Genomic DNA, 14734 nt, shown 5'->3' on the forward strand with positions numbered 1-14734 from the left:
GTTGCAGCTCAACTGGCAATTACAGCTTTGCAGTTCAGTGTTTGTTCTGTGCTTGTCTGCTGGCTCTTTGAGCCCTTTTGCACCCACAGCCCAGCAGCTATACCCAGCAGTGATGCGGCTGCCTGAGAACCATTCCCCATCTCAGACGCAGCACTGGGTCCTGCAGCTGCTCAAAACTTCAGCTTTTGGTCCAGCAAATACAAAAGGAGCCCAGATTCACACCACGAAGTGCAGCACGTGCCTGAGTGCATGGCTGGGCTGGGTCAGGACTCACCACCTTGTGGGATTGAGCCATTATTTGTGTTGTAACACTCATACCCGCTGGATCCGGGCACCATCCAGAGCTGCCGGCGGTGAAGGAAGCGGCATTAGCAGGATTCTTGCTAAGCTGGGCTCGGCTGGAGCTATGCTCACCCTTTTTTCCCCCCTCTGTAGCTACAATTACTCATCGCCAACATTGTTCCAAGAGCTGCACATCCCGCTGACGAGCTTTAATTCTGCCTTGGTTTCAAAGTCTTTGTTTTTATCCGATGATCCTCACCGAGACAGATTTCCACTGCCGGCAGGGAGGTTTCAGCCTGCTTAAGGCTTGCAGAAGGGCCTCTGGGCTCCGCAATCCCGCTGCAGTGTCCCCGACGTGCACCGTCCTGCCCTGCAAGCAGCTCTGGGTGCGGAGCTCGGGAGGGGGAGATTGACACCTCCCAAATGCCTGAGTGCATTGCTAACATGACACAGCCACCAGCTACTGAGAAGGGAGAGCCGCGAGTGCCAGTGTCTATATTGGGGGGGTGTACTCGAGGTGTGTGGTCTCTCAGCTATTTGGGATGCAAAATGCCAGTGGCTGCCACGCGAGTGTTGGTGTGGATAAAATAAGAAAGGTATTTTCTGTTGATCCGTAGCAAGCGCACTGTCATGTGCTAATTGGTCACAGGAAGCAAGGTGACCTATAGGGATGCTGGGGAAGGACTCTTCATTAGGGACTGTAGTGATAGGACAAGGGGTGATGGGTTAAAACTGAAACAGGGGAAGTTTAGATTGGATATAAGGAGGCAATTCTTTCCTGTGAGGATGGTGAGGCACTGGAATGGGTTGCCCAGGGAGGTTGTGAATGCTCCATCCCTGGCAGTGTTCAAGGCCAGGTTGGACAGAACCTTGGGTGGCATTGTTTAGTGTGAGGTGTCCCTGCCCATGGCAGAGGGTTGGAACTGGGTGATCTTAAGGTCCTTTCCAACCCTAACTATTCTATGATTCTATGTTGGCATTTATTATTGGTAACACTACTAGGGGGATCAAGTTAAGACCTAAACAGACCCAAATCCCGACTACATGCTCCAAAGTTTGCTGCTCACAAAGTGCCTTTCCCCAGTGAAGTATTTCCCTGATATGGTTTGGAAGCCGTCACTGTTGTGAGGGATGAATAGAGCTAAAACAAATGGGGAGGCTGTGATGTCTCCTGTCACTGGTGGGGGAGTGCAAGGAGCTTCCCCCAAAGTTGTAACATCTCTAACGAGCTGTGAAAACTCCGTTGCTAGCAGTGGGTACTGAACGCGTGCGCTCGGAATAAAACCAATGACATCAAATTCCTCCGCTGTGATTTGCTTCTTTATTATTGCACAGACGTGACAAAGCTGTTTAGTTTCCAGAGGAATTGAGGATAAATAACGTTTAGTTACTGGGAGGTCTTTGCTTTAGAATATTGATGTTTATTTACATACTCCAAGGCAAAGAGAATCCCCACCAGCCAATTGAGCTGCGGAGCTGCAGCATCCAGCTATGGCAGAGCAGTGCAGCCCTGGTGCTTGGAGGAGCCTGAGCAGCAAAGAGACAAAACCACCCCAAAAAGGGCAGGATGTCTTTGAAGCACTCAGTGTTTCTAGGTCAGCGCTTGTGTAGCCACAATTCCTTGTTGACTTCTGGGCATCCCACAGACTTGTGAGTGCCTTTTGCGAGCGTTGCTGTGCAACACCAACAATAATAGAATGAAAATAGGGAATAAACGGCTTCTGCTTGCTTTTCCAGCCAGTGCTGGCAGCAGGGGCAGCCTCACAAGTGAAATCCTGGCGCTGCTGATGCCATGAAAGAGGTTCCCAGGCAGTGCCTTTGCCTCCATCCCTGCTTGGTTTTGTTTGGCTGCTGCCCTGTGTGAGCTGGGAAGCTTCACCCTGCAGGAGCCAGGGGTTTCCTTCACGATAAAAGAACCTTTTATTTTGGGGTGGTGCTTTTTATGGACAAGATTCCCATCATTTCTGAAGCACATCCCAAAACTGCAGTGAATACCCATTGAATTCCACCTCCCGCCCCATCTCAGCAGCATCCCCAACTCACTGCTCTCAGCCCTGTGATGCTGAGGAGCCCTGACCCACCTCCGTGCAGCTCCCTAAATCCACAGCACCCAGCTTGCAGCCTCTCCATGCTCCTGCATCTCCCCAGCTCTTGTCCACCAGCACTGTGCTGCTGGTGCGTGGTGAGTGCAGGATGCTGAGGGCCATGGGGAGGGAGCTTCCCTGATGGAGCTGGAGCTTCCCAGCAGATGTACACAGCAAGGGTTTAATGACAGGCACTGGATTTGGGCCAGGAAACAGCCTAAGGCACCTTCTCCTGTGAAAAACATCATCAGCTCCGCTCTGAACAAGAGTAGCCAGGGTGCAGGGGCTGGGTCTTTTCCAGGTGATGGGATGCTCCATAATGATACAGCTCAAGCAGTATCCAGCTTCCCTGGACCTGCACCCCAATGCTCTTCCTGCAAACTAATCCCATTTGCCTCTTCACTGCAAGGCTCAGCTCATGGCTAGCAGCCACCAGCTTAAATATTCCCCTGGGATGTTTGGGGTTTTCTTTGCTTTAACACTGGTTGTGGCTTCAAGTATGCGGATAATCCATAGTGAAATCCAGCCCCTCCTTGCAGGTAGCTTCCCTGTGCCAAGATTGATTGAACTCGCTGTGTTCCCCCCAACCCAGTGTGGGAAACACCGACCCTGGGAGACCCTCATATGGTGCTCTGTGACCACAGGAAATTAAAAAGCAAAGGCTGAGAGAGCCGAGCAGGAAGGATGCTGGCAGCAGGCGATGCGGTCGGGATCACTGCTCCGCTCCTGCGAGGCTGGAGATCACACCTTCACAGGGCTGCCTCTGAACCAGGGCCAGGGATAATCCTTTCCTCTCCCTAGAGTGGGAGCTCAGGCCCAGTGAACTGCCAAAATCATATTGAAAGGGGTGACTTTGGCCCTGGGAGGGCTCTGGGGATGGAGCCCCCGCAGGCAGCTCTGCAGGGTCAGATCAGGCAGCAACAGCCTGGTTGGTTTGTGAGTTAGGCTCAGGCTGTGCTGGGATTCCTCCTGCCCTTCCTCCTCATCCTCCTGGCTGCCCAGAGTGGGGTGGTGATGGAGCGCCTGGGGACGAGGTTGGTTTGCTCTTAATTAACCTCTCTCATCACGGGCTCTTTGGACATCAGGAGGTTGAAGGGGATGTGTCCTCACCCAGCTCCTCGAGGCTGGAAGGGCAGACTGACGTGGTTACTTCCCAGATGCTTCCCTGTTGGCTGTGGCACATTCGCAGCTCCAGGATGGGGCTGGAGGCACCGCAGCATCCCTTGGGATGTTTCCCAGCTGCTGTGCCAGTGGTAACAGCTCCACCAGGAGCCCTTGGGGTTCAGCACAGGGAAACCACAGGGCAGGTCCCATTGGACCAGAGTTTTGTGTTGCTTTCTGTCCCCCAGCGGCTTGGCCCTGGCTCAGGGCTGCCTGCAGCATCCCCACGCTTTGGTGATGAGCACAGTTCCTGGCTTTGCCCAATCCCCGCTCCAGCACTGCCTCCATGCCCAGCCTCACAGCCTGCCACATCCTCTCTGCTCCGCTTCTCCCTCATTGTGCTTTTCAGTCATGCAAAGCACAGTTTTGACAGCCTTGCGCTTCACACTCAGAGGTGTGTGCATCTCCTCTGGCCTCTCCACCCTCAGCTTAACGAAGGGGTTGCCAGTTAACTGAAGCTAATGGGTTCTGCATGAGCTGCCTTCAGTTCTTCCACCATCGCTTGCTCCAAGAAACAAGTATGTGTGGTTTACACAAAGCAGCACCTTGGGAATAGCCAAACGTGCATGTCCTGGAACGAGTGCTCGCAGAGCACCCAGGCTGGCAAGCACAGAGATGCTAATTGAGATAAGTTGGCAGTTGTTAATAGTCCTTCTCCTAAGGAACCTAGGCAAGAAGCAAACATGGATGCGAGTTACCCCATTGACATCAAAGGCCATGTTCATGTCAGCGCTGCTTGGGCTCGTGATCTGTTGCAGCATTGGACCCTTTGGTGAGGAGCTGACAACTCGTTTGCACATGAAGGGTGGAAGGAGTCCAGGCAGGGCTGGCAGAGCTCCTCCAGCTCTGCCCTTGTTTCTAACAGCAGGACACAGAGTTCTGTGCCTCCCTGCTGGGTGATGCTCATGATCTGCATCATCTCCACCAACACCATCTCCCTGCCTGTGGGGACCAACCGCTGCTGCTTGTTGTGCTGAGGTTCCTATTTGGAGGTGAGGTTTGGTACCCAGGAGGGGCTGGATGGAGGGGATGGGGGTCCAGGACCTACAGATGCTCAGGGTGGCTTCCAGCCCGCTGTTCCTTCCTTGTGCCACTGCCTGCTCTAGCCCAGGGCCTGGATGCAATGCAGTTCAGCCTCAGATCCCTTCACTTACCCAATAATGATCATTCTTAACATGCAATTGTTCAGCCTTTTCCATGGCAGCCCTTTTCTCCCTGTTGTTTTAGCACAGATAATTGAAGGACCCTTTTAATACTTCATTTTTACATTGAAAAATCCCTTTTGGTCACGCTCCTTGATTTCCCTGTCTTACACAAGCCAGCTACTGTATGCAAACCTCTGAGCCTTAATTATATATCCCAGTAATATATAGCCAGGCCTGGTTAATGTCAAGAAACCCAGTCACGAATGCTGGAGGTCTCTGAGAGCTCTGCCTGCAGGACCAGGCTCTGTGCAGGGAAGCGAATGGCTCCGAGGGGCCGATGGGGTGCGTGATGTGCTGGGATGTGACCCATGGTGATGGCTGCAGCAGGGTGAGCTTGGCTCGCGTTTGAAACGGTCCCCATGGGCAGAGGGATGTTGTTGGGGATATTTAATGTGGAATTGCTGGTTTGGTGCATGGGGTTTGGCAGCCACAGGCACCTGCCTGGGGTCACCTCCTCCTCTGCCCAAGCCACAGATGCTATCTTCATCACACTGAGCTTTTGCTGAAGCTGTTCATGGATCCCATCACTTGGGAGTGATGGAGACTGCAAGAACGGCTACAGCATCTTGGATGCCATCATCCCCCTCGTTGCCCTCCTCCAGCACATCTTGCCCATGGGCACCACCCCTTGGACCCACCTGGAAGGGACAAACAGAGGTCTCCAGACCTCCCACCTACTCAAGCTCATCAAGCACAGCAGCAGGATGAGGGCAAAGCACTGCTCGGGGGTTAAGTCACAGCAGACATGGGGAATCCCAAGCCCAGGAAGAGGAGAAGGCTTTGCTGTACCCAGGTATTGGGGGCTGCCTGGCCTAACAGGGACTGATGCTTGTGGTAGCTCATGAGCAAAGGGAAAAACCTATCATTCCTGATTTTTAACCAGCTTGGCCATTGGTTTTCCCCCTGTTTCTTCTTCCCCAAAGGAAGAGGAGAGATTTGACTTTTTACTACAGCAAAGTAGACACGAAAAAACCCAACCTATGGGACATAGGCCACATCCTATTCTTGCTCATGCATTTTTCATGTGTATTTTTCCCTCCATCACCCCACCTCTTCCTTCGTTTTCTCCTGACCGCTCTGGAGGTTTGTTTTGCAGCAAGGAGCTTATGTGGGCAACGAATGCTCAGCCAGCATTTCTGCGTGTGATTAACTGGCTGGGTCACCCACCAGAAGTGGGATGTTTATGGGCACAGGGCTCTTATAATGTTCACTTCTGAGCCTCCATTCCTCTGGTTTGCATCGTAAACTTCACTTGTCACCGGGCTTTTATATGTTCATTACTCTGTGTCACTGGGAGAGGGGAGGACACGTAGGAGGGCATGAAATAATGAATGGGTTAAGCATGGGGGATAGGATGCTCCAGTTTGGTTTGGCTGATTATAAGGGAGCAAATGGATGCGTGACAAAACAGGGGGACATTTAAATGTGGGTAAGTGTGTGTTCGTTGTGTTGAGCCTCATGCTATGTGCATGTGGGACTTAGCCAGGAGATGCCTCCTCTGGGGACCACAAGAAAGAAGCCGCATAGGATAAGATTTGGGCCACGCAACACTAGGGTTGGGTGGAAGTCAACAGGACTTAACACCGAAGGGACTGGGGCCACTGGGAAATCGCATCCTGGCTTGGGGTGGGAATGCCTCAAATGGCACTACCAAGGGAAAGACACCAAAGAGGAAAACTCTTTAGGCTCTCACAGTCCCTTCCTGTTCCAGGGATGCTATAAATACCCTGCAAAGCCCAGCAGCACCGCTGCTTCCCAGCTCCAGGGGCATTTGGTCCTTGCTGTTGTGTCCTGACCTGATGGGACCAGTGCCCTGAGCCACTTGGCATCCCAAGAGACAGCACCTTTTTGCCTGAAACTTGCTTTAAAGTGTGCTAGGGCTGAATGCACCCTGCTGAAGGTGCAGGAGGCTGTTTATGCCTCTGTGTGCATTGGTGTTTATTAATTAAAGCTTCAATTAGCCCTCAACAGGTTAGCAGTATTTAATGCAGGGAGCTCCAACATGCAACACATTCTTGGCACATTTCCCTTTATTAATTAAAAACCTCTTTAAAACACTCTGCCTTCCACCTCGGAGCAATAAATTTCCACCTTGAGGAAATAATTTCCTTGTTGTATTCCATACAGAGACGTTCTGTTTGCTGCAATCCCTCTTTTAGTGTAGGCCCCATTCATCCTTATTTCAATTTCAAAATAAACTCCCAAAATGCCAGGTTGTTCCTTAAAAAAAAAAGGGGGAAAAAGGAGAAAAAACACTTTTTTGCTCTTTTACAAATATATTTGGGCTTAAATCCCATGTAGTTTACTGCCTGTGCAGACTGCAGCCCACAGAGCTCCTTAATAAAAGCTCAGAGGACTCCACAGTGGTTCTTGAAGCAGCTGGAGAAGCCTTGGCAATTGAAACTGATGTGATGGTCCTGCATGGGAGGCACTCTTACAGCCCTCCTGCCATCCCCAGCCCTGGGTGGCTGCTTTGCTTTATGACCAGATGCCACAGCCCAAACCTGCCCCATGCCATGACATAACGTGGCAAAAATGCCGCCTGAATTTGGGGCTTGAATGGCTTTTGTTCCCTGCTGCGCCTGCTGGAGAGGCCCCCGTGTGCAGGGAGGCAGGGAAACCTTCCCATTGGTCCCTCCAGGAATCTCCATGGGTTTAGGGCTGGTTGGTTTGGGCTTTCTGAGGTGGTTCTGCAGACAACACAGCTCTCTGTGTTGTCTCTTTTGGGTGCTGCCCATCCCATGCGTAGCGTGGTGGGATGATTACCTAGGACAAGTGCGACTTGCCAAAGTAGGGAGCTGCTGCAGGAATCCTTAACCCATCTCAGGATCTTGGCAGGCAGAGGACACTGGGAAGAGCCCCTTGTTGTAGCTCTGCACAAACGTCCCCTCCAGGCGGTACCATCCAAGCAGTCGGATGCGATTCAGAGATTAACCGAGATGCTGCTGGCAGTCAGAGATGATGGATGGACAGTGCTGGGTGTGATGCTTCCAGGACCAAGCAGCCCTTGGTCTTGCCACTTACTCACCACTAAACCCTATGAGAGCCATTTCCAGTCTAAGAGACTGATGCATGGCCACAGCCTCTAGATTTTGCCATGCTCCCATGGATCGTGGTGGTTGCCCCTTCCCTCTCCTTAATTCCCAGCACAACCCTGTGGATGCAGGTAAGGCAGCTGCCTCAGAGGTGGTCCAGGGAGGTCATCACCTCCCACATCCCCAGCCCCACTTCCCAGCCTTCATCCCTGCCAAACATCTCCCTCACCTTTGTTTTTCCTTGTGCAGGTTTATACAGAGACTCTTGGCCATACGGGGCAGTGATGTATGCCCTCATCCTGCTGCTCCTGCTGATGTTTGTATTTGCCATGCTGGGACATGGATGGAGATCCCAAAACCAGGGACACTAAAAACTGGGGCAGGTTAAGGCTGCCTTCCTCAAGCTGTTCAGTTTGGTAACTGTAAGTATCATAGAATCATAGAATAGTTAGGGTTGAAAAGGACCGTGAGATCAAGTTCCAACCCCCCTGCCATGGGCAGGGACACCTCACACTAAACCATGGCACCCAAGGCCTCGTCCAACCTGGCCTTGAACACTGCCAGGGATGGAGCATTCACAAGTACAGAGCATTTTCTACTCTGTCTCAGCCAAAGGACTGAGTGCTGCTGAAGAAGCTCTTTGATTAACCTGTGATTTCATTAGGGAGTGTAAGAGCTGCTCAACAGTGAATTCCCATTCCAGATCCCTGGGAAAATCTGCTTTGATAGACAAACTTCCTTACCCAGTATTGCAAATTCAGAGGGGTAGATCTGTGTAGTAGCTGATTTAAACCCACACCTCTGAGGAGCAGAGAAACTGCTCAGTTTATAAAGAGAAAGAAAAGGAAGAGGAAGATTTCATATGGCTTCTGAGTTATGCTGTGGTTTGGAACTCTCTCTGGTCTGCTTAAGTACATTTGCAGGTCGATGCTTGGACAGACTCACAGTGCAAGATGGATCATCGTGGGTTTAGGAGCAGCCATGTGTTCATGGTCGTGTTTATCCCACTGAGCAACCTCATCCTCGGGATCTCTCCTTGACCGCTCTCTCGCCGCACTATCCGTGAGCTCTGGGGCTCACGCACACCCCTGCTGCCTGCCATGGGCAGGGTTTGACTCACAGGTACAAGGACTGCAAAGCACCAGAGGTGGCTGCTGCGTGGGCCAAAGACACAGGAGATGCTGAAAGAGCAGGGGGAGAACACGAGCAACCAAGTCACTGTGGAGCAGGTGGGCTGAGGTCAGCAGTGGGAGGGGAGCACTGGCTGCCAATGTCAGATGTTGAACAGCACAAGCCGTGGATGAACCCTCAGTGGAGGAGGAATTACCTTTGCCTTCCTTGCCTATTTTAATACCAGCCCGGGCTGTGCATCCTATTTGCCTTCTTGGTTGGCTGAAAGGATTATGATGGCACAGGCATTATAAAGGTGGGGGAAACCCTCTTGATCGGTTTGGATGTGTTGTGTCTGAGTTTGTTCAACTTCAAAGAGAAGTTTAACAAGAAATCCTTTCAGATCATGTCAAGCCAAGAGCCCCATCCAGGAATGGCTTGGACTCACTGTCTGCAGGCTCTCAGGGGAGGTCGTGCTCCTTTCCATGCTCTCACAGCCCATCCATATGACGTATCCAAAATGCTTCTACAGGCTTGAAACACGCGCTGCAGCGTCTGCAGGAGAGCTGTGCTCTGCTTGATAAAGGGCTTCTGCAAAGCTGACTTGAAATGGGTGCAGTAAAGCTGTCACTGAGATGTAAATGATTGGAGCAACGTGCCTCCCTGTTTCCCCCAGCTCTTCTGCTCATTCTTGCTCTTAGCAAATGTCATTTAAAACTAACCAGTTCAGGATGGCTTGGTTGAGTGTTCTTGCTCAGAATCACTGATCTGAGTATTAGACTGGGTGACCGATTTGGGCTGGTGGTTTGGGTCCCAAGGGCGAGGGTGGGTGTCCCTGCTGAGCTGCAGGACCTGCCTGCCTGGGTGGGTGCTGGAAGATCCTGGGTTACCTCCCATGGGACGGCATCCCCATCCCCATAGTGCCCTGGAACTCCGGCACTGCCTGGCATGTCTGCCTGCTCTAAAACTGCACTGGGGATGGTGGTCACAGACAACCCCATATCCAGCCCACAGCCAGTGTGAAGCACATGGAGGGGTCTACAGGGTGACAGTCCCAAGGGTCACGTCCTTGAGAACAGCATCTTCTTCCTGGGGTTGTTCTTTTTGCAGCTCAAGATCACTGAAGGTGATGTCAGATTGCTTATGGATGACATCAAAGAGACTTTGTGCCACTCTGACATCATCACTGTGGATGCAAGGCTGGGACTACAGCCCAAGCCCCCTGTGCTCTCCCTGCCAGCTCCCTCTTTCTAAGGCCAAGCAACCTGAGCATAGGGAAGCAGCTGCTGAGCTGGAGCAAAGCCGTGCTAGGGGAAGGGATTGTGATACCTCTGAATGGAGCAGCTCATGTCTGTGCTCTGATGCTGATTAGCATCTTGGAGCAACCCGCTTGGGTTCGTCAGGCAGATTTAACGCAAGCACGCCACATGGCTTTGGGTAATTGGAGAGGGAAAGAGGAGTCCTGCAGAGCAGCAGCAGCTCCTCTACACAGCACAGGGTGTACTGGTACAGAGCTACAGCCCCTGGGCAGGCACAGGGACCGGTGATGGTGGTGCCTGATGTGCCTGAGATGATGAATCATCCACCCTGACCCATCCTGGTCCTGCAGGCAACAGGGATTAGCAGAGGCTGCATGGAGGTGAGCTGATGGAGCAGAGCTCTTTCTGCTGCTGCCATGGCCCTGCCTGCCTTTGGATCCCAGAGGTCTCATGGTTCTCCGAAGCATCCCTTTCAGTGCCAGCCCTGGGTTGCTGTTTGCAGTGGGTTTGCGCCCCAGAGCTGGCTGGTGGAAGGGGGCTGCGGGCTGCTAACAGGAGCTCCTTGTAAAAGGGCTGGGGAGAAACCAACAGCACGAGCTCCTGCTCAATTTGGTTTTGCTTGTTTTCATTTGTAACAATTCTGTGGTTTACGAGGGAGACTTCCTAAAACTTCCCCACATGATGGGAACACGTGTGGTGTTTCAATGCATGATGCAACCCTTTAGCGGAGAAACAAGATTAAAACCTGTTTTTCTCCGGCAGCTACACGGGGTATGGTCCAGTGGGCTGGATAACCAGTGGGATGTAGGGCATTGACCTTCCCCCAGCCATTCCCACACCATTCACCCCTCCATAAATGCTGCCTTCATAGTCTGAATGTATCAGGAGGCTGCTCAACCCCTTGGGATAGGCTGGGCAGTGTGAAACACCCCTTTGACCGGTGTCTTTGGTGCCCAACACACACAGAGTGATGCTGCCCTTTGGCTTTGTCCTAGGGAGCCTCACAGAGCAACCAGATATGAAATGGGGTTCACAACAAACAGACCCCTGTGTATTAATGAAGGAAATTAATGTGCTTTGGGAGCTGGCTTCCCCTGCACTTTGGGCTGGTGTAAATTGCGACCAGTCCAAACAAGCCAGGAGGGCTGCACCAGTGTAAACTGGACTACACAAAATAAAGAGGAGAGGCCCCTTTTGTCAGGCGATGGCTTTTCCTCAGAAGCTAAATGATACATAATGTTTATATAGTGTTTTGCCTCTCCTAAATGCAGCCTAGACATTAATTGATTCCAGGTTTGCTCTGTGAAGTAGGTCAGCTCTTTCCACTCTGCAGATAAAGGAGCAGTGAGGATGCTGGGGTGCTCATGGGGGGGGCTCAGTGCTGGTGCTGGGGCACCTATGCTGGTCATGCCCTCAGCATCACACCACGCTGCCACCCTAAATGTACACCACTTCTGATGTATGGCGACATCAGCTGTGCCTCTGTAACCCCAGTTACATTAAGCCTGGTTCAAATGAAATCTGTTTACATCTCCGATGCTCGCCGCTGGTCAGTCAGGACTTAACCAACCTAACGCTGTTTGTGTTCAAAGCCTCTTAAACCCCTGTGCTCTGACCAGCTTGAAGTGACATATAAAGTACTCACTGGGCCCTGGCTGGGGTCCAGGGAACCATTTCAGACTCCCCCCCCATCCCCGCCTCTCCCTTTTGCTTATGGGGCCCTTTAGAAAAAGCATCACACATTTTAAACAGTGATGGAAAAAAATCATTTTAATTCACTTGTGTTTACATAGCATCGGGAGCTTGCAGGGGTTGGAACAGACAATTATTGATGGTTTAAACAGGCTTGCTAAAAACGTTGCCTTGGTCTGGGAACACGAGCTTGAGCCCCCGGCGCTGGTTTAACCAAGCACTGGCCTCATTGGCTGTGCATGGGGGAGACAGAGGGGGGCTGAATCCCATCACTGGGTTTCCCTTTGGCATCTTGGAAACAGCCTCCTGCCCGTTGTGCTGATGCTGAGCTATTAGAACCCAAAGCCTGGGTCTGGCTGTTGCTGGTTGATGCCATTTCTGGATGCCCAGTGTGGAGGTGCTGGGTGGCCAGATCATAGGGAAATGGAGCAAACTCAATCTCTGAGCACTGCTCCTTTGCTGGTGTCTAAAATTGACCTGCAAAGCCTCTGTCCAGTCAATTTCATATATTTGGTCCAGCTTTTTGGGAGCATGGCCCTTTATTTTGGGTTTGGACATGGTGTGAATCAGACTGTGCTCCTCTAAAGCAGGTTGAGTCATGCCCGAATGTCCACTGTGTGGACATGAGAGGGGAATCGGGTCCCATGTCCAGTGCCCTGTTGTGCAGAGGAGGTGAGATGAGCAGGCACCAGCACACCCTCAACATGAGCTTGGCCCACGTGTTACACTCATCCTTGTGCACATCCATTGGAAGATTCAGATGTGGGTTTACTGGTCTATGGCACAGCGGGATCTTGCACCTATAAAACTGCTCTTAATTAGTGCTAAGTTACTAACCAAAGTGATGCTTATTTTGTCTTATAACCCAATGGGACTTTGTCTGCTTAGTATAAACCTCTGCCCACCATCATTTTCTTGTCTATGTATATTGGTGCATGATCATACATTGCATGCACATGTCCGTGGCTGTTTCCTGGACACCCATTGACCTGCCCTCTGGAGCTGCCCATGCCATTGCTGCTTTCCAGCCTATGCCCACCCCACTGCAGCACTTGCACATGCAAAGCCCTGATGCTGTTGTAGTACTCTAGGAGGTCTGTGCATGAGGGACACAGCCCAGGAAGTGCCTGGGAGCCTGGTTTGGAGGGTGACAAGCTCCAGGTCTTCCCTCTCAGTGTACCCAGCTCACACGTGCCGAGGGAGGATTGTCCCCTATAACCATGGCACTGACTGCCTCTGATCTGCTTCCGTTCTGCTTTGCCAGCTGAGTTTGACACCATGGCTGTAGGAGCAAATAAAAGAGAGAAAATGATAGTTGGGAACTAAATCCATGCCAGCATCAGTTCCTGCATCATGTAGGCTCTGCTTTGATGCTCTCCCCTCAAAACATTACCTCAGTGATCCCTGGGGATTACCATGCACCGTGGTACTCACCCGAGTGCCAGCGTTACTAAATGCATAAGCACACCATTTGCCTGCCTACTTTGCAAGTCAACGTTGCACAACGGATTCTGGGGGTGCTTAGAGGCATATTGGTGTTGGAGGTTGGATCGCTGTTATGACAGCCACCCTGGCTCTAGCTGAAACAAGTGCAGGACTAATCTGACCTCATTAACTCAATCTGATGCATTCTAAAAGCAAATCTGCAATGTGTGAAATGTATTTGAAAGAGAAAAGTTAATTCAGGTGAATGAAGAAATTCGGAGGCTTTTGCATACGGGCCTGAGACTGGTTATTTCTAGAGGGCTGCCTTGAGGTGTTGTGACGTATTTCTCCAAGGGTGCAAACCCTGCACAGAATATTATGTGACAGTGAAACAGGGATGGAGAAGGGGCTTCCCTCTGCAATCACTGAGTGCAGCACAGGCTTTCCTGTTGGGAGAAGGCATTGGGTGAGAGATCTGTGAGTGACACATGGGCTGAGGAATGCTTCAGGTGCTCAGTCACCCCTCCGTGAAGCAGGCAGGGAGAGCAGCCTTGATTCTGTGAGATGACCCCATCCCAGGAGATTTGCCTTGAAAAAGGCTCAAAATTCGTTCCAAAAACGTGCTATTGGGTGGAGTCCAGCACAAGAGGTCAGCTTCAGATGGATGCTGTACTTGGTATGAGGCTCCTAGGTAGCATCATGCTCTGCTACATTAAAGTTGTAAGACCTGGAGCTATCCCCATCACCCATCCCAGCTGTATGGAATATTATAGGAGAAGGTTTGTACTCAATGGGAACTTCCCTGAGTCCAAGGAGTGGAGAGTCCAGTGAGAAGGAAATTAAGAAAAGGCCTGAAAATGAGCTTTCTGTCCTAATAGGGATAATAACTGAGTTCTTTCTTCTTCTCTTGCAGGGCTGATTCCAATTGATGAAGCTATTCTGTACTTATCCTGTTACAGGAAGAGAAGCAATCCCAGAGTTTTGAGACCTGACATTCATGCTTATAGGTATGAGACAACACATGGGAAAAAAGCAATTGTGGACAACCCTGATAGGAAGCACAGCAACACCTCCACCCAGCACAGGAGCTGGCTGTAACGGTGTTTCCTATCCAGTTTGCTATTTTGCACTAAAATTGGACACTTCTGAACAGATGCCTGTGCAGTACTGTTGGCCTGATGAGACCCCACTGCCTGTGGGTTGGGATAGACAGGGATGAGCTTCCTGCTTACTTGTGAGGCTGAGGAAAGCATCTGTTTTCCTTGTTTCTCTGCAGCCCTTTCACGAGGGAAGGTTGGTAAATATAGTGAAGAACTGAAGGCAGGCTGGAATACTTAGGGAAGAGATAGTTGGAGAGACACTTCACTGGTTAACTTTTGGTGGTGTTGAAGGGTAAATGTGATGTCAGGTCAGGGTGATAAAAGAAACGCATCAGACGCTCAGGCCAAAACAGGTTTTTGCTGGATGTTTCCATGCTCATG

This window comes from Neopsephotus bourkii, unplaced genomic scaffold (assembly GCF_033783945.1).
Source record: "Neopsephotus bourkii isolate Nb327-2 ecotype Australia unplaced genomic scaffold, CSIRO-AGI_Nbou_v1 NB_620, whole genome shotgun sequence".
Lineage (NCBI taxonomy): Eukaryota > Metazoa > Chordata > Aves > Psittaciformes > Psittacidae > Neopsephotus > Neopsephotus bourkii.